The sequence below is a fragment of the Miniopterus schreibersii genome (genome assembly GCF_964146895.1).
Source record: "Miniopterus schreibersii genome assembly, chromosome: 9".
Taxonomy (NCBI): Eukaryota; Metazoa; Chordata; class Mammalia; order Chiroptera; family Miniopteridae; genus Miniopterus; species Miniopterus schreibersii.
Genome location: NC_138118.1, coordinates 45,200,639 through 45,221,479, shown reverse-complemented (window position 1 = coordinate 45,221,479; position 20,841 = coordinate 45,200,639). Strand labels below are relative to the sequence as shown.

Genomic DNA, 20,841 nt, shown 5'->3' with positions numbered 1-20,841 from the left:
CATCTAATGATTCTTCTTATTAAGCTTGGGAATCTACAGATAAAAGGCTAGGAGGTTCAGTAAATAATTTTCAAACCCTTGTTGTGTTCTTAATAAGTCCATTATGTTGTCTCAGCATCACAAGTCACAGATTTTTAAAATAGCATGTTATGCTCAATGCATTTTCTTCTTACTGTCAGCATTTAAAAGTCAGATTCTCATGACAACTGAACCACACGGGGTCCCTACTGGCTGCTCATGACTTTCTGGAAGAATGAAAAGCCAGCCAAGAATGATTGTGGGGTCACAAGCTTCAGCAGCAGCCCCTCACCATGACCCAAAAGCATTTCCAGTAGAGAAGGAGATGTGCCTGGCTTAAATCTGTCAGCAACACCTGCCCCTTCTCTGTACAAGAACTTTGTTGATTGCAGTTCTTCTCTGAGCTAATCAAGGACAAGTCTTCAAAGGAGAAGCAGACCAGCTCCTCACCACAAACATTTTGGGACTCCTTGGAAAACAATATAAAGCAAATATCGGGACTCAGTATTTGGCAAAGGTAAACTAAGAGACCTTGAAATTGATGTTTGTGGTATCTACATTCCCATTAACTAGGATTCTCAAGGACTCAATATGTGATATATGCAGTTTGTAGAGAACATTATTGAAAAAATACTGATCAACCTAGCATCACCAAAATTGTAGTCATGATATAACAGCTTGAGTTTGTAACCTGGCTCTGTATCTTACTTAGCTGTGCCTTCAATATACCTGTTAACCCCACTAAAGCTTTAGTTCCTTCACTGATAAAAAGAATAGTATTTCCCTTGCATGGTTGTTGAAAATATAGCAGAGGAGGACTTTTAAGATGGCAGCAGAGTAGGTGGACCTTACACTCACCTCCTCCCAGGAACAAACTGGAAATACAACTAAACTGGGAACAATCACCCTGAATAGCCAACTGAGGATTAGCTGAAAAGGAGTTTTATAACCAAGAATTTGCAAAATAAGCCACACTGAGACAAGTAGAAAGGGTGGAGATGTGAAAGGGACTGGGCCACTCCCACGGACAGTGGCTGAGGTGCTGGAGGGATATGTCAGCTGCAGGAGGTTCCCACTAAGAGGCATGGGGCCTAAACCCCAGGCCGGACTAACAAGCCCACAGTACTAGAGCCAGGAAGAGGCACCCACGTAGCAACCGGCTGTGAAAAGCAGTGGGATTTCTGTCCATCACGGAGATGTGGAATCTGCTGGAGACACAGTCACCTTCTTAAAGGGACAATATGCAAAATTTTGTTCACAGCCACTCACCTTGAGCTCTGGTGGAGGGAGGGCAGATAGAACTAGAGAAGCCTGAGGAGAGTATGGGGTAAGTGGCTGGGGGGAGAGATGTAGGGGGACAGCCATCAGGATCCCTATACTGAGTCATTCTCGGATAACCCAGTAGCCAACTTTTTTTGTTTGTTTTTAATCTATCTTTATTGTTAAAACTATTACAGATATGCCCCCCTTTTCCCCCGCATTGATCCTCTCTACCTTGCATTCACCCCCGCCCAGGCCTTTACCACACTATTGTCTGTGTCCATGAGTTATGCATATATGCATATAAATTCTTTGATTGATCTCTCCCCAGCCACTCCCCCACCCCCGCCTTCCCACTGAGATTGATGTCTATTTCTTACTCTGTATCTCTGGATCTATTTTGTTCCTCAGTCTATTTTGTTTATTAGATTACACATATGAGTGAGATCATATAAAACTGAATCAGGAAGAATCAGAAAACCTGAATAGGCTAATAACAACTGATGAAATAGAAGTAGCAATAAAAAAACCTCCCAGCAACAAAAACCCTGGTCCGGACAGCTTCACAGGGGAGCTTTCTAATTCTTTAACTTGTAGTGTTAGATAGTTTACTAAAAATTTTTCTTGTTATTTTGAGGCAGGCCTGTAGTGCAATGAAGTTTCCTCTTAGGACTCCTTTCACTGTGTACAATAGATTTTGGGTTGTTGTGTGTTCATTTTCAATTGTTTCCAGGAAGTTTTTGATTTCTTTCTTGATCTTTTTGGTAACTCATTCATTGTTTACTAACATGCTATTTAGCCTCCATGTGTTTGAATGTTTTTGAGTGTTTTTACTGTAGTTGATTTCTAATTTCATACCATTGTGATCAGAGATGCTTGATATGATCTCAATCTTCTTGAACTTGTAGAGACTGGTTTTACATTTAAGGTTATTATTAATAGATACTTATCTATTACCATTTTAATTCTTTATGCCTATGTTTCTCTCTCTATATATTTCTACTTCTAATTACAGCAGTTTCTTGAACATTTCCTGCAATGCTGATTTGGTGGTGATAAACTCTTTTAGCCTTTTTTTTTTTTTTTTTGTCTGAGAAGCTCTTTATTTCACCATGTATCTTGAATGATAGTCTTGCTGAATAGAGTAGTCTGTTTCAGATCCTTATTTTGCCTTACCTTGGATACTTCAATTCATTCCCTTTTGGCCTGTAGAGTTTCTGATGAGAAGTCAGCTGACAGCCTTATGGGAGCTCCTTTGTAGGTAACAGATTGCTTTTCTCTAGCTGACTTTAATATTTTCTCATTGTCTTGAATGTTTGGCATTTTAATTATGATGTGTCTGGGGTGGCCTCTTTGGGTTCTTCTTGCTTGGGATTCTCTGTGCTTCCTGAACTTGTGTGACTTTTTCCTTGTCTAGGTTAGGGAAGTTCTCTGGCATTATTTCTTCACACAGGTTTTCTAACCCTTGCATACTTTTGATCCCTCTGGCACCCCTATAATGCAAATATTGTTATGTTTTATATTGTCCCACAGCTCCCTTAGCCTGTCCTCATGTGTTTTATTGTTTTTTCTTTTTGGATCTCTGATTGAGTGATTTTTTTTGACCCTGTCTTCTAATTCGCTAATCCGATCCTCAGCTTCCTCTAATCTGCTGTTTATTTCTTCCAATGTATTCTTTATTTCTGCTGTCATTCTTAATTTCCTTCATAGTTTCCATATCTTTTTTCATGCTGTTGAGCATCCTTAAAATTGGTCTTCTGAACTCTACATCTGATGAGTGTTTATCTCTTTTAATTTAGCTCTTTTTCTGGAGATTTCTCTTGTTCTTTCATTTGGGGCTTGTATTTTTGTCTCCCCATTTTGTCTGCCTGTCTGGGTTTGTTTCTATGTATTAGGCAGATCTGCTATGAATATCAATCTTTTTGGAGGGTCTCTGGTACAGGCTGATGTCAGATTTAATTTGTGACTGGTCCTGAGTACTCTACTTAGAGCTATCAAAAACACTTGGCTTGAGGTCTCCTCTGCTGGGGCTGGATGTGGTTGAACAGGACCAAGACACACACCAAAGTCTGCTTTTCCAAGGCTCAGGTCCAGAAGCAGATCAGACAAAGACTCAAAGCACTCTGATGTCTGTGTCTGCCTGCAGGCTTCTTAATCTGATTCTCTTAATGAGCCTCAGACTGTAGAAACTCCTTAGGGTAGGGTGAGAGGTTTTCCAGCAGGGTGAGGCAATTGATTCCTGCCCAAGCAAAAGCAGCAAAATGTCTGCCTAAGAAAGATGTCCTCTGCAGTATGGGGGAATGACTCAGCACAGGAATCCAGATGGGTGCCCTCTGAGATCTATCTCCAAGCCCACAACCCTAGATTCTCCTCACAGAGTTCCAGTCCACTCCACCCTCCCTCTGCTGGAGCCCAACGTAAGTGGCTGCACATGAAACTTTGTGCATTGGCTCTTTAAGAGGGTGCCTGCATTTCCAGCCATCTCTCCCTGGCAGACAGAAACCCAGCTGCTTTTCGCAGCCAGATGTTATGTGGGCACTTTTCTTAGTTCTGGTGCTCTTGGCTGGGAAGCCTAGTCTGGGGTTTAGGCCCCAGAGTTCTCAGTGGGAACCCCCACAGCTGAGATATCCTTTCCTGTTGCCTGTGGGTGCCCAGCCAGCCGTCTCTTGACTCCACACTTCCTATCAGTCTCTATGTGGTCTCCACTTTTCCTCCTTGGTTATGAGGATGCTCTCCAGCTTGTCTTCAGTTGCAGTTGATAATCAGGATGGTTTTTATATATTTTAGTTGTAATTCCAGTTTGGTCCTGGGAGAGTGTCAGTGTAGCTTCCACTCAGTCCCCTGCCATCTTTTATCTACTAGTCAATGTTTTTGGATAGAGCAATCAGCCTGGAAGAAAGCAATTACCCCACCCTAGTGCCACCATCTAGAATCCTGCCCACCCCACACTGTGTATATTAAGCCCTGCTGAGGAGTTAGCAGCATAGGCTGGGGTGTATAAGTCTGGGCAGACCCACGGGGTGTTAGTGAATGACTCATGACTCTTGGGTGGGGCCATTCCCCTTATTTTACCATGAACCTGACTGGCACTTCCCCCCTCATGGGAGATCCAATAGAAATGTCCTTCCAGCTTCTGGAAGACCTATCCTCTGGGATCTGGTGGCCCCACCTGACTGACCACTAGGGGTTGAGGTCAGGGCAAAATCCAGGACAGACTCAGTCATGTGACTCTGGGGCAGGAGATTATACCCACCACCTCCTCTGAAGTCTGAATGACACCTCCCCTTCATGGCTCTTTCAGTGACTGAGCCTAACAGGCAGCCCTCAGGCAAAGGCAGGGGGAGGTGGATACTGGAGTGTCTTGGGACCTTTGCTGACCCACCCTAGGGCCCATTGAGAGTAAAAACCAGACTTGGAGTGCAGCTTGGTACTTCCTGTGCAAGCCAAACCAAGCAGAGTCAACCACAAACTGTGGATTGCTTGTAACTTCAAACAGGTTGCCAAGGGTCAGGGACAGACAGCATCTGACATAGGCATGCACCAGAATAATCTCTCCCAAGAGGCCCATAACTGACATATCAAGTTGCCAGCTTCAAAAAACATAGGAGCAGGACCCAACAAACTTCACAAAGAACAAAAAGAAGTCTCCAGAAAAGGGAGCTAAGCGAAATAGAAGCCAGCAGTCTTTCTATAGAATTAAAAGAAAGGTTATCAGGATGCTCAAGAAACTTAGTGAGAACTACAGCAGCATGAAAAAGGACATAGAAAACATAAAAATAACCAGTGAGAAATGAAGAATACCATGTCTTACATCAAGAATACACTATTTTCTCTCATCGATGTTTCTCTCTCTCCCTTTCTTTCTCTAAAAATTAAAGGAAAAAAAAAGAGAGAATACACTAGAAGAAATAAAAAGTAGATTGGATGAAGCAGAGAATAAAGTCAGCAATTTGGAAGACAAGGTAGAAAAACTCCAATCAGAGCAACAAAAAGAATAAAATTAAAAAGAATGAGACTAGTTTAAGGGTACCTTGGGACAACATGAATCATAACAACATCTGCATCATAGGGGTACCAGAAAGAGAAGAGATAGAGCAAGGGATAGACAATCTATTTGAAGAAGTAATGATCAAAATTTCCTAATCAAGTGAAGAATAAAGATACAAAAGTCCAAGAAGCACAGAGAATCCAAAACAAGATGAACCCAAAGAGGATCACACCAAGACACATAATTTAAATGGCAAAGGTTAAAAACAAAGAGAGAACCTTTAAAGCAGCAAGAGAAAACAGTTAATTACTTACAATGGAGCTCCCATAAGACTGCCAGCCAATCTCTCAAAAGAAACATTTTAGGCCAGAATGGATTGGCATGAAATATTCAAAGTGCTGAAAAGCAAGGATCTACAACCAAGACTACTTTACCCAGTAAGGCTATTATTTAAAATTGAAAGAGAAATAAAGAGCTTCCCAGACAAGAAAAAGCTAAAGGAGTTTGTTACCACCAAACCAGTATTATAAGAAATGTTAAAGGGCCTGCTTGGAGGAGGAGGAGGAGGAAGAGGAAGAGAAACAAACATAAAGGAACAGAAATAGAAGAATAAAATGGCAATAATTACTTACCTATCAATAATCATTTTACATGTAATGGCTTAAATGCTCCAATCAAAAAGCATAGGATAGCTGAATGGATAAGAAAGCAAGAACCATATATATGCTGTCTACATGGACCCACCTCTGAACTAAAGATACACACAGACTAAAAGTAAAGTAATGGGAAAAGATATTTCATGCAAATGAAAAAAAAAATGCCATAGCAATACGTATATCTGACAAAATAGACTTTAAAATAAATATTATAGTAAGAGACAAAGAAGGGCATTGCATAATGATGAAAGGAGCAATCCAACAAGAGGATATAACTCTGTTAAACATTTATGCACCAAACATTGGCGTACCCAGATATATAAAAGCAAATCTTGATGGACATAAAGAGAGAGACTGACAATAATACAGTCATAGTAGGAGATTTTAACCCCCATTAGACATCAATGAGTAGATCTTCCAGGCAGAAAATCAACAAGGAAATAGTGGCCTTAAATAACACTATAGATCACATGGATTTAATTGATATCTTCAGAGCATTTCACCCCAAAGTAGCAGAATATACATTCTGTTCAAGTGCACATGGAATATTTTATGGGATAGACCACATGTTAGAACACAAAACATGTCTTAATAAATTTAAGAGGACTGAAATTGTATCATCTACTCATATTTTATTTCATAAAGATATGAAACTAGAAATCAACCATAAGAAAAAACTGAAAAACACATAAAGTTATGGAGGCTAAATAACATGTTACTAAGCAATGAATGGGTTAACAATGAGATCAAAGAAGAAATCAAACGATACCTTGAAACAAATGAAAATGAGAACACAACAACCCAAAATCTATAGGACACAGCAAAAGCAGTCCTAAAAGGGAAATTCATAGCATTACATATCTACCTCAGGAAACAAAACAAAAAACTCAAATAAACAATCTAACTTTACACTTTCAGGAACTGAAAAATGAACAACAAAGTCCAAAGCAAGTAGAAGGAAGGGACTAACAAAGATCAGGACACAAACAAATGAAATAGAGTATTAAAAACAAACAAACAAACAAACTCCACCAATTAAAAAGATCAATGACAAGAGCTGGTTCTTTGAAAAGATAAGCAAGACTGAAAAACCTTTAAGCAAACTCATCACGAAAAAAATAGAAAGGACCCAAATAAATAAAATAAGAAATGAAAGAGAAGTAACAACTGACACAACAGAAATACAAAGGATTGTAAGAGAATATTACAAACAACTATATTCCAACTATTGGACAATCTGGAAGAAACGGATACATTTCTAGAAACAAAACCTTTCAGAACTGAATCAGGAAGAATCAGAGAAGGTGAATAGACAGATTACAGCTAGTGATATTAAAGCAGCAATTTAAAAAACAGCAACAGAGACTCGCCAAGCCAGAGCAGCTTAGTCGCCACCTGCGTCGGAGCACCATGGACGCCCCAAAACAAATGGTCAATTTCCGGCTGGGCCCCCCAAGCTGCCGCGCTCGGTATTGTTAGAGATACAAAAAGAATTATTAGACTACAAAGGCCTTGGGATTAGTGTTCTTGAAATGAGTCACAGGTCATCGGATTTCGCTAAGATTCTTAACAACACAGACAATCTTGTTCGGGAATTGCTAGCTGTTCCAGACAACTACAAGGGGATTTTCTGCAAGGAGGTGGGTCTGGCCAGTTCAGTGCTGTCCCCTTAAACCTGATTGGACTGAAAGTAGGAAGGTGAGCCGACTACATGGTGACAAGAGCCTGGTCAGGTAAAGCCGCAGAAGAAGTCAAGAAGTTTGGGACTGTGAACATCGTCCACCCTAAACTTGGGAATTACACAAAAATTCTAAACCCAAGCACCTGGACCCTCAGCCCGCACGCCTCCTGTGTGTATCACTGCGCCAATGAGACCGTGCATGGCCTGGAGTCTGACTTCATCCCTGACGTCAAGGGAGCAGTGCTGGTTTGCGACATGCCCGCGAACTTCCTATCCAAGCCAGGGGACGTTTCCAAGTTTGGGGTGATTTTTGCTGGTGTGCAGAAGAACGTTGGCTCTACAGGGGTCACGGTGGTGATCACCGCGACGACCTGCTGGAGTTCGCCTCAGAGAGGGCCCCTCGGTCCTGGAGTGCAAAGTGCAGGCCAGAAACAACTCCTTGTACAACACACCTCCCGGCTTCAGCGTTTAGGTCGTGGGCTTGGTCCTGGAGTGGATTAAGAACAATGGCGGTGCGGCAGCCCTGGAGAAGCGTAGCTCCATCAAATCTCAGATGAGTTATGATATCAGTGATAATTCTCAAGGATTCTATGTGTGTCCAGTGGAGCCCCAGAACAGAAGCAAGATGAATATTCCATTCTGCGTTGGCAGCGCCAAGGGAGACGATGCTTTAGAAAAGAGGTTTTTCAATAAAGCCCTTGAGCTCAATATGATCTTCTTGAAAGGACAGAGGTCTGTGGGAGGCATCCGGGCCTCTCTGTACAATGCCGTCATGATCCAGGATGTTCAGGAGCTGGCAGCCTTCATGAAATTTTGGAGATGCATCAGCTGTGAACACATCCTAACTAATATATACTCTACTCTTGAACAATGTCCACAATTTTAAGTAACTTAACATTTTCAAAAACTTAACCATGGTAATTTTATCAAAGGAACATGCTTATTAGATTTTTTTTTTTTTTCAAAGAACAGCAAAATATCTACAGCTCTGCAAAGCTAATGGGACTTAACAGCCACCTTAATTTTGACTTGAACTGAAAGCATTTAAAAAAACCTTTAGCTTTTCTAACGATTCCACCTTATGGTGTCTTTGCTGCTACTTTTTCTAGCTAGGTCTCAGTATTCAGACTTGCCTGTGGACTTACACACAGTGCAGTTAATGTTTCTGGAGACACAGACTCTTAGCATTGAGAGTGGGTGGAGTCTGCTAGGTGCTGCATCTTGATCCTTCCCAAAAATGACAGCAATGGGGGCTCCTGGGTTCCACAGCTGTTAATTCAAGTCAACCTTGATCACCTGGTGAGTGTTCAGGAGTTCTAGGCTAAAGGGCCAATTGGAGATCTTTACACTATTTTTCTCATAAAGAGATAAAAGTGACATACTATATGTCTATATAGCAAGGTTTGTTTTTAATACCAAATAGTTTATATCTCTATACACATATTTCTAATACTGCAGCTCTCAGTGATAAATGTAGAGACTTCAGGAATTTGTTAAAGTCCTTGACCTTGTGCATTATAACATTATGTTTTCAACAGTTGTGTCTCTCCCTTCCTTCCTCCCTTTGGAAGCTGCTTCATAAGATTTAGAAGTTCCTGATTCACTTTTATTTTCTTTCAGTAGGTGGAAGAGAAGGTTGGTAGGTTCTTTATTTTTCAGTAATGCTGTGAAACTAAACAATCTCTGTTAAACTCCTTTCGCGTTTGTTCACTTGACTTCTTATTAATCGTGTTTGACCAGAGTGACACTGTGATTCTGGAAGATCCTTGCTGAAGAGTCTTTGCTCCTGTTGTTTATCCATCATCAGTATTTTATGTCGAATACGTGAAGGGCATTAAAGTCCTAAAACACCTAAAACAAAACAAACAAAAACAAAACAAAACAAAAAAAACCCCCCAACAAATGAAAGTCCTCAAATGAACAGCTTCACAGGTCAATTTTACCAAATATTCTAAGAAACTCTAGCAGAGGGAAAACTTCCAAGCTCATTTTAGGAGGCCAGCATTATACTAACTGCAAAATCAAATAAAAACACTGTAAAAAAAGAAAATTATAGGCCAATATCCCAGATGAACATCGATGCTAAAATCCTCAACAAAATATTAGCAAACCAAATCCAGCAATACATTAAAAAGGTCATATACCATGATCAAGTGAGATTTATTCTGGGTTGCAGTATTTATGCAAGGCTGGTACAGTATTTGCAAATCAATAAGCATGATACACCATAGGAAAAAAATGAAGGGTAGAAACCACATGATCATCTCAAGAGATGCAGAAAAAGCATTTGATAAAATCCAGCACCAATTCATGATAAAAGCTCTCAGCAAAGGGGGAATAGAGGGAACATACCTCAATGTAATAAAGGCCATATATGACAAACCCAGAGCCAACATTATAGTCAATGGTCAAAAACTAAAAGCATTTCCCTTAAGATCAAGAAAATGACAGGGATGTGTGCTTTCAACATTCTTATTCAACATAATACTAGAAGTCTTAGCCACAGCAATCAGGCAAGAAGAAGAAATAAAAGGCATCCAAATTGGAAAGGAGGAAGTACAACTATCATTATTTGCAGATGACATGATATTGTACATAGAAAACCCTAAAGACACTACCAAAAAGCTACTGGATCTGGTAAATAAATTTGGTAATGTGGAAATATACAAAGTTTGTATTTAGAGATTGGTGGCATTTTTATATACCAATAATGAATTATCAGAAAGAGAAACTAAGAAAATAATCTCATTTACTATTGCAACAACAACAAAAAATAAGGTACCTAGGAATAAATTTAATCAAGGAGGTAAAAGGCCTGTACTTGGAAAACTATAGGACACTGAAGAAAGAAATTGAGGAAGATACAAATAAATGGAAGCATATATACCATGTTCATGGATTAGAAGAATTCATGTCATTAAAATGTCCATACTACCCAAAGAAATCTATAGATTCAACACAATTTCTATTAAAATACTAATGGCATATTTCACAGATCTAGAACAAATATTCCAAAAATTTACATGGAACCAAAAAAGAACCTGAATAGCCTCAGCAATCTTGAGAAAGAACAGAGCTGGAGGTATCACAATACCTGATATCAAACTATACTACAAGGACATTGTAATCAAAACACCCTGGTACTGACATAAGAACAGACATATAGATCAATGGAACAGAACAGAGAGCCCAGAAATCAACTCATGCCTATATGGTCAATTAATATTTGACAAAGAAGGCAAGAATATACAATGGAGTAAAGACAGTCCTTCAATAAATGGTGTTGGGAAAATTGGACAGGTACATGCAAAAAAATGATACTAGACCACCAACTTACACCATAAACAAATGGATAAAAGACTTAAATGTAAGTATGAAATCATAAAAATTCTAGAACAAAACATAGGCAGTAAAATCTCAAACATTTCTTGTAGCGATATTTTTGCCAATATGTCTCCTAAGGCAAGGGAAATAAAGGAAAAAATAAGCAAATGAGGTTACATCAAACTAAAAAGCTTCTGCACAGCAAAAGAAACCATCAACAAAATAAAAAGGAAACTCACTGTATGAGAGAACATATTTGCCAATGATATATCTGATAAAGGGTTATTTTCCAACATATATGAAGAACTTAAATACCTCAACACCCAGAAGACAATCCAGTTAAAAAGTAGACAAAGGAATTGAAAAGACTTCTTCAAGGAGGACTTATAGATGGCCAATAGACATATGAAAAATGCTCAACGTCACTAATCATCAGAGGGATACAAATTAAAGCCACAATATCACCTCATACCTGCCAGAATGGCTACCATTAATAAATTAACAAAAACAAGTGCTGGGAGGGATGTGGAGAAAAGGGAATTCTACGGCAGTGTTGGTGGGAATGCAGAGTGGTACAGCCACTGTAGAAAGCAGTACGGAGTTTCCTCAAAAAATTAAAAATGTAAGTGCCTTTTGATCCAGTGATCCCAATTCTGGGAATATATCCAAAGAATCCCAAAGCACTAATTTGAAAAAATATATGCACCCCTATGTTCATAGCAGCATTATTTACAATAGCCAAATTCTAGAAATAGCCCAGTGTCCATCAGCAGATGAGTGGATAAAATAACTATGGTAGCCCTGGCCAGTGTGGCTCAGTGGTTAGAGTGCTGGCCTGTACACTGAAGGATCACAGGTTTGAATCCCAGTCAAGGGCACGTACCTTGGTAGCAGGTTTGCTCCCCTCTCTCACATCAATGTTTCTCTCTCTTTCTCTCTTCCCTCATCCCTTCTACTCTCTCTAAAAAAGCAATGGAAAAAGTCTTCAGGTGAGGATTAACAACAACAAAAAGCTATGGTACATTTACACCATGGAATACTATGCAGCTGTAAAAAAGAAGAAATCTTTTCGTGACAGCGTGAATGAACTTAGAGAGTATTATGCAAAGTGAAATAAACCAGTCAGAGAAAGACAGATACCATATAATCTCACTTATATGTGGAATCTAATAAACAAAATAAACTGACAAACAAAATAGAAACAGAGGCATGGACACATGGAACAGACTAACAGCTGTCAGAGGGGAAAGAGGAGTGAGGGCCTGGATGAAAGAAGCTGAAGGGGATCGGCCAAGGAACATACATGCATAACCCATAGACACAGACAAGAGTGTGGTGATGGCCAGAGGGAAGAGGGGATGAGGGTTGGTGGAGGCAGACAAATGGGAAGAAAATGGGGACATCTGTAATAATGTCAACAATAATACATACATACATACATAAAATTTAAAAATCCAGTTTAAAAGAAGTTTTAAGGTCACTAATTATTAGATTTGAAAATGTTCTTCCTGAAAAATAACACAAGTTATTTGTAAGTTTTTTAAAAAAATGTATTTCTTTTCAGTAGAATTAATTTAATAAATCTCCTTGAAATAATTAAGAAAATAAAATGTAGCAGAATTTATAAAAATGGGAAATTTAAACTTAGGGTATGCTTCCCCTCCCCCTTTTTTTGCCTTTTGTTTTATTTATTATGATTAAAACCACTATAAACATGCAAGTACAGCTGTATTTGGGGTTGGAGCTTTATTTTGTTTTGGTTGATATTTTTCTTGAATAAACTTTAGGAGTAGAGGTGCTGTGTTGTGTGATTTGTGTATATTAAACTTTTTAAGAAACTGCTATACTCTTTTCCTATGTGGCTGTACCATTTGGCATTACCAGCAACATCAAAATAATTCTCGTTGCTCTGCATCCTTGTCAGCACTTGGTATTTTCAGTTTGTTGTTGTTTGCTTGCTATCTTTAGCTAATCTAATACCTGTGTAGTGGTGTCTCCCTATGGTTTTAACTTGACATTTTCCTACTGATTAATGATGTTGAATGTCTTTCATGTGTTTTCTGCCATATTTATATCTTTTTGATAAGGTAGCTGTTGAAACTGTTTGTCAAATTTTTAATGAGTTATTTTATTATTATTGAGTTATTTACATAGGGATACCAGCCCTAAGTATTTTGCCAATATGATCACCCAGCTTGTGTTTTCCTTTGTTAACTGAAGAAAAAAATCTTAGACTTTGATGAGAAATGATTCATTTTTTTTCCCTATATTGTTTGCAATTTTTGTGTCCAAATAAATTTTTTCCTAACCCAAGATCACAAAGATTTATTTATTCTTATGTTTCCTTTGGGAGCTTTATAGTTTTAGGTTTTAAATATAAATTTATAGCACATTTTGAATTATTTTTTATATATGATCCAAATTATGTGTTAAAGTTCTTCTGTTTTGCATATGGATGTCCAATTGTTCCAGCATCATTAATTAAAATGATTATCCTTTCTCCACTGAATTATCTTAGCATCTTTGTCAAACATCAATTTATCTAGCTATCTATCCACTTATCACCTATGATCAACTGATGCTGGACAAAGGGGCTAAGATAATTTAATGGATATATATATCTTATATACAAAAAGTATATAATATAATTCAGTTATAGTTTATTTCTGGAGTCTATATTATGTTCCATTGACCTACATGTATATACATTTAACCATACTTCACTATCTTAATCACTGTAGCTTTATATTTGGTCTTCAAATCTGTTAGTGTAAATCCTCAATTTTTTTTCTGCTTTTTAAAAAATTGTTTTGGCTATTCTACTTCCTTTGCATTTCCATATAAATTTTACAACCAGCTTTATCAATTTTCCCCCAAAAGATCTTGCTGGAACTTTGAATGCTATTGCATTAAATATATACATAAATTTGGGGAGAAGTGACATCTTAATATTGAATCTTTCAGTTCATAAACTTAAGTGTATATCTCCATTCATTTAGGCCCTCTCATCATCATCATTTTGTAGTTTTCAACATACAAACCTTGTATCTTTTTAAAAATTGATTTTAGAGAGAGGGAGGAAGAGAAAGAAAAAGAGACAGAGGAAGAGATATTGGTGTGAGATATGTACGTGTCCCGACTAGGAATTGAACCCACCACCCCTCAGTGCATGGGACAATGTTCCAACCAACCAAGTCACACTGGCCAGGGCCAAACCTTGTACATTTTTTACATCTAAGTATTTCATGCTTTTTGGTACTACTGTATTTTTTAAATTTCAATTTCTAATTTTTCATTTCTAGTTTAAAGAATTACAATTGATTTTTGTATAGTCTTTGTATTCTATAGCCTTGCTAAATTCACCTATGACTTTTAGAAGCCTTTTTTTGTAGACACTTTGGAATTCCCTACATAGTAAATTAGGTCTCTGCAACTAATGACAGTTTTATTTCTTCTGTTCCAACCTGCATGATTTTTATTTCCTTTTCCTTTGTTATTGCGTGGGCTAGAATCTCCAGCATATTTAATTTATTTATTGGGAGTATATTTAATGGGAATGGAGAGAGTATATTTTATAGAAGTGGTGAGAGTAAAGATCTTTGCCGTATTCCTGATGTTAGGAGGAAAGCGCTAGATCTTTCAACATTAGCTGTGATGTTAGCTGTAGGTATTTCACATATGCCCTTTATCAAGTAGAGGTTTAAATTTCTCATTTGCATGGAGTTCAGTTTTTTTAAAATCATAAATGGATGCTGGATTTTGTCAAATGATTTTCTTTACTTATTAGTTATGTGGTTTTCTTCTCTAGTCTATTGACTTGTGAATTATATTGATTGATATTTTGAGTCTTAAATCAGTCTTGCATTCTTGAGAAAACTACACTTGGTTATGGTGTATTATTATTTTTATATATTTGCCAGCTTTGATTCATTCATATTTTGTTGTGGATTTTTGTATCTATCTTAAAGAGGGATATTGGTCTGCAAGTTTTCTTGTTATATCTTTGGTTTTAGTATCAGGGTAATGCTGGCCTTGTAAAATGAGTTGAGAAGTGTTCCCATTTCTTCTTATTTTCTGAAAGAATTTGTGTAGAATAGCTATTATTTATCCCTTAAATAAATGTTAGAATTCTCCAGTGAAGAATGGCTCTTCAGGTTATCTATTACTGTACTTCTTAAGTTTTGGTAGTTTGTGTTTTACAAGGATTTGGTTCATTTCATTTAAATAATCAAATTTATGGGCATAGAACTGTTCATAATGTTTTATTTTTTCCTTTCAACATCTGTGAGATAGTGGTTATATCCTTTCTGTTTTACAGTTATTTGTGTCTTTTTTCTTGGTTTGACTACAAGTTTATCAATTTTGCTGATCTTCCCCAGTGGTACACTGATTTTTTTTGTTTCTTTCCCCTAGCTGCAATGTGTCCCCAATGTGTATTAGATTTGTTTCCTTTCCGCTAGTAGTTTATGGCTTTTTTCATTCCCCATGGGGAGGTAGGAGAGACATATGAGTGGGGCTTCATGCCTTTCCACAGCAGCTGTTTTCCTTCTCCCAGGTCTGCACAATGAAGATTTCTTCAGTGTCTTGCCCTGCCCTCAGTTTCTCTTGTGAACACCTAGAGAAGAGCCTGTGAATGCATGCAAATTCACCTTTTGTCTGCATCTCCCAGGAACTCTATATTCTCATAAGTGCCCACACTCAGTCTTTAGCAATTTGTTAAAAATTTTAGCTGCATTATTTTTACGAGCTTATATGACACCCAGCATCTGATGCAGGTTAAACAAATGTTCATATCCTGATTTTCTTATATTTCAAGTCACCTATCTTTCCTTAGATCTCAAGCGAGCTGGTTGCTCTGCTACCTGAGCTTTCTGCCATCAGGCAGAGCTTTCTGCCTCTCTTTCTGCTCAAGAGAGGTCATTTTTTGTAGACTGATCTTTTTCTTGTTGTAGGGTTGAAATGTTCTTTCTTAATACACAGCTTTTGATCTAGCAAATGCATTTTTTTCAATACCCATCAGGAAGGAGAAAGACATGCATTTCTCATTTACATATAATGAACAATTAATAAGAATTCCAGGGTTATGCTAATTCTCCTGCTCTTTGTTACAATATACCCAAAGGGACCTGAACCATCTGGATATTACATAAAACATATTGGTCCACTGTGTTGATGACATGGTTATTAATTGGGCCTATTAAGCAAGAACTTGCAAGGAATTGCAATGCCTTGGTATGATGATACATGTCCCAGGTGCTGAATAGAAAATAAGCCTCATGATGATACAGAAGCCTTCCACATTGGTGAAGTTTTAGGGGTTGGTGGTCTGGGACATGATGTGACATCCCTTCAAAAGGTAAGTTATTTCATGTGTATATCCTATTGCTAATGAAGAAACACAGTGCTTCATAGGCTTCTTCAGATTCTGGGGGCCACATATACTATTCTTACCCATCTATAAGTGATATGAAGGGCTGCTATTTCTGAGTGGGGAGCAGAGCAGGAAAGAGGTCTGCAGTGGACCTAGGCTGTGGTACAAGCAACCTTGTCTCGTGGGCCATACAACCCAATAGGTCCCACGGTAATAGAGATTTGTGAGAGTAGGATGCTGTGTGGAGCCTCTGGCAAGTTCCAATAGCAGATGCGTAGCAAAGCCCTCCTTCAGGCTGAAGCAAATAGCTCTTAGCATGCTACAGTGTCTTGGTAGAAGCTAGGCATCTAACCATGGGACATCAAGTGTCACATGGCCGAAATTATCCATTACGATGAACTGGGTACTCACAGACCCACCAATTCACCAGCAGGTATCAATTTTTCAATGGAAGTGATACATCAGAGATCAACCTCAAATAGGTCCAGAAAGCATAAGAAAGTAAGGAACAGGTGGCCCAGATCCACTGTTGCACCAATGTCTCTTCCTCAGGTAATATCTATGACTTCATGGTGGGTTTCCCCATGATCAACTGATGCAAGACGAAAAAGGTTGGTTTTATTTCATGGATGGGTAAGCTCTGTATGTTGATAAAAGCTGAAAATTGTGTGTTGTTGCACTAGAGCCCTACTAAGTGGAAGTGAAAGACAGTGGTAAGTGGAAATCCTCCCAGGGGACAGTTGTGTTTTTTTTTAAATATATCTTTATTGATTTCAGAGAGAAGAAAGAGAGGGATAGAGAGATAGAGACATCAATGATGAGAGAGTCACTGATCGGCCGCCTCCTGCACGCCCCTGACCGGGGATCGAGCCCGCAACCTGGGCATGTGCCATGACCGGGAATCGAACCCGGATCGCCTGGATCCTAGGTCAACGCTCAACTGCTGAGCCACGCCTGGCCAGGCCCAGTGGACAGTTTTGAGTGGTCATCACTTCTTGTGGAGACAGAACAGACCTAGGTAAGATTACAGTCAGACTCAGGGGCAGTGGTGAATGGCTTGGCTGGTTGTTCAGAAGCCTGTAAGGTACAAGATTGAAAAATCAAGGACAAAGAGGTCTGCAGAAGAGGCACGCAGACAGCCCTATGAGAATGGGCACAGCCTGTGAGGATCTTCTACATCCACTGCAGAGGATGTACTAACTCACCAAGTGAAAAGAAAGGCTGAGTCAGATGATATCAGCTAGGTTGTCCTCAGCTATTCCAGTGCCTGCACAACAGAGTCCAGCTATGTATGGGCCTAACAATATGGGTGGAGGGAGAGGAAAGGAATCCTAGGAGGCTGAGTTCAAACTAGTAAAGGCTGAGTTAATCTTAAATTGGCCTATTAATTTCTACCATCAACAGAAGGGTCAAAAGTTGATTCAGTTATAAAAAATAAAGCATGTGAATTTTTGCTTGGGTTGGTCACATCTAAGATGTATCCGAATTCCTTGTTTGGAGAGAGGGGGCTTAAGGTTTATATTCTCATGGTCACTTCTAACCAATTTCTTACTTCAACTAGCTTTGTGGTTTCCACTTGGTATTTTGTAAGCTTTAAAAGAAATGTACTCTATTGTCAACCCATTTGTAGGAAACAGCCTCTTTTGATGATCTTTCCCAAAGCATGGCTATTGCATGTAACAAACTGTTACACAAAATTTAAGGGTTCTAAAAAATGGTCACATCTTGAATTGTAAAGCAATAACTTAAAATTTCTCCTTGGCTGTACCAACCACCCATAGAGCCCAGCTTACAGGCTCTTATTTGGTGCTCTTGCCCTGATCCTCAGCATCAAAAACAAATTATTTTTTTCTTATACAGAAGTGTTTAGCCATCTTTCTGCTGCTTTACTTCTTCCAGGGTACTTTTAGGATCTCATCTTCTGTTTCTGCATCTTCTTTCTCAACTTCTGCTCCTAACTACCCACCAAGGTATTTTCTTCCCTAAAAGGCATTCTGCTGTCAGCTATTGGGTGAATACATTTTTTTAATCCAAACTATATAAGATGTGAATTGTCTATTACAGTGCCAGGCACACAGATGTGCAAGTGGTAGTTAATATCATTATTACTGTCATATAAACAGTGAGAAATATGAGGTTAAGAAAAATCACTTTCCATCTCAAAGGACAATATATGTTCAGTAACCTTCTGTCATCTTCCTTACTCAGGTAGCTCTTATTGTATGATAATGATGAAACCATATTGATAGTTTCAATCATTATACTGGCCTGTCAGTTTCACTCTGTTCTGCCTCCTACAGTTGTCTTGCTAAATGACTCCTGCTGTTCACAATGGAAATTAAGAGAAAAATCAGTGCAAACCAATCCAATGTCTGGAGCCACAACTCCAAGTGTGTCCTCTGCTGAGTGGGATGCAGTGGTGGATGAGTCAAGATTAGGGTAAAAGCACAACAAGAGATAGATGGATATTTCGTGGAGAAGGAAAAAATAGTTACTAATAACCAAATAATCCACACAGATCTATTTAGAAGAAACTTTTATATATAATGGAGAAATTCACCATATAATCTTATTTATTTCTAAAATGGAAAGTAAATGTTTATAATAAGAACAGCTCTAAAACAAAGGCTTTTAAAATTTTAAGAGCATATTTTATCTGTGAACCCAGTATTTAGAAGCCATTTTGTGCAGGCTGGGCATGATATATATTGTTACATCTAAATCTATGATGCACTCACCCCTTTCCTGCCATTTTTCTTTTTCATATTGCAAGGACCAGTTGAAATTTTTGAAATACAAATTTAACATTTGAAATTTTAGTATTTAAGTGAATCCCATCTTCCCATAGAAAAGATTCCTTACAGTTTGGCAGCAACTCCTTGGGCAGGAAAGTCACCCTCTACAGGGCAGGAGCTCAGCAAGCTAATAGGAAAAATTTTCTAACCCAGAAGAGCCAACCACTTTTCTTTTATATACACTGTTCCATTACATACTTCCATTTAGATACTGACAATCCCACATTGATATCTCCAGCCTGGGCTTCTTACCCAGAACTTCAGTCCTGTCTATCTAACTGCCTCCTTGACATCTCCACTTAGATACTTAATAGTAATCTCCAGTTTACCATGTCCACACCTGAACTCCTTATCTTTTCTCCCTTCCACTCTGCCAGATGTTCAGGTCAAAAAGTCTGAAGTCTACCTTGACTCTTTCTTTCACAATCAATATCCAATTAGACATTTTTTTTCAAATTATATCCTGAATCTAATAACTTCTCACCACCTCCACTGTTAACACCATTTCCTGAACTGCCATTATCTTTCACTTGGATTATTTTAATAGTCTTCTAATTGCTCTTCCTCCTTCCACCCTCATCTCCCTGATAGCCTATCTCAATGTAGCATTCAGTGAGCCAGATCATGGATCCAATCAAAACCAGATCACTTGACTCCTCTACTCAAAACTCTCCCCATCTCACATAGAATAAGAACCACGGCAGCCCTGGCCAGTGTGGCTCAGTTAGTTGTCATCCCATCACTGGCTTGATTCCCGGTCAGGGCACATCCTCAGGTTGTGGATTTGATCTCCGGTCAGGGTGCATGCAGGAGTCAACTGACTGTTTCTCTCTCACACTGATGTTCCTTTCTCTCTCTCCCTCTCTCCTTTACTCTCTAAAATCAATAAAAAAAATAAATAAATAAAGAACCAAGGCAGTACAATCTTGTACATTTCTTATAGCAATATTTGTTTTGATATATAGCCTCAGGCAAGGAAAACAAAAAATAATCAAGTGAGACTACATCAAACGAAAAAGTTTTCCACAGCAAAGAAAACCATCAATAAAATGAAAAAACAACCCACCGAATGGGAGAACATATTTGCCAATGATACATCTGATAAGGGGTTAATATCCAAAATTTATAAAGAACTTATAAAATTCAACACCAAAAAACAATCCAATTAAAAATGGGCAAAGAACCTGAACAGACACTTCTCCAAAGAGGACATACAGATATCCAATGGATATATGAAAAGGTACTCAATGTCACACTAATCATCAGAGAGATGCAAATTAAAACTACAATGAGGTATCACTTCACACCTATCAGAATGGCTACCATCAATAAAGCAACAAACACCAAGTGTTGGTGAGGGTGTGAAGAAAAGGGAACCATGCATTGTTGGTGGGAATGCAGATTGGTACAGACACTGTGGAAAAACAGTATGGAGTTACCTCACTTCTGGGATACAGCCAAAGAAACCTGAAACACTGATTCAAAAGAATATATGCACCCCTATATTCACTGCAGTGTAATTTCCAATAGCCAAGATTTGGAAGCATCCAAGTGCCCCATCAATGGATGAGTGGATAAAAAAACTGTGGTACATTTACACAGTGGCATACTACTCAGCTGCAAAAAAGGAAATCTTATCCTTTGCAACACCATGAATGGACCTGGAGAGCATAATGCTAAGTGAAATAACCCAGTCAGAGAAGGACAAGTACCATATGATTTCACTCACATGTGGAATCTAATGAACA

At 38.5% G+C, this 20,841-nt stretch overlaps 1 protein-coding gene and 1 pseudogene across 3 annotated transcripts in view; one reads left to right on the top strand and one right to left on the bottom strand.

Moving 5' to 3' along the window:
• The window catches only part of ORC5 (origin recognition complex subunit 5), a 216,152-nt gene that overhangs the window by 110,963 nt on the left and 84,348 nt on the right, over nt 1–20,841 (bottom strand). The gene's annotated exons all lie outside the window — the stretch shown is intronic.
• On the top strand, nt 7,333–8,437 carry LOC308561720 (phosphoserine aminotransferase pseudogene; annotated as a pseudogene). Its single transcript has one exon. The product of its transcript is annotated as a phosphoserine aminotransferase pseudogene (transcript).